The sequence below is a fragment of the Priapulus caudatus genome, unplaced genomic scaffold (assembly GCF_000485595.1).
Source record: "Priapulus caudatus unplaced genomic scaffold, Priapulus_caudatus-5.0.1 Scaffold1152, whole genome shotgun sequence".
NCBI classification, from domain to species: domain Eukaryota; kingdom Metazoa; phylum Priapulida; class Priapulimorpha; order Priapulimorphida; family Priapulidae; genus Priapulus; species Priapulus caudatus.
Genome location: NW_014578213.1, coordinates 67227 through 67578, shown reverse-complemented (window position 1 = coordinate 67578; position 352 = coordinate 67227).

Here is a 352-nt window from a genome sequence, read left to right as displayed (position 1 = left end):
CCAAGATTAGTCTGCGGCTAGATTCGGGCGCATTTGTTACACGCTGTACTTCGGCTTCCCGCTGCGCCAGTGGAATTAAACACGACCGGCTTAGTATGCACACTGTGTAATTATGTATACGTGTCCGATACTAGTACTACTAGCTCCGGACAGCCATTCATCCGTAGGAATTTACCGATCGCTTTTGGCCGCACTGTCAGTCAAACTGATTCTTTCACTTTTGTGTGACTCATGGCAGCAGACTGCTTTTTTGAGGATGACCTTGACATGGGCCTAGTTGGTTTCTCCTCTATTCTGACTCGTTAACTCAGGTAAAAAAATAATTGTTAAACTTTTATTTCTACATTGACTG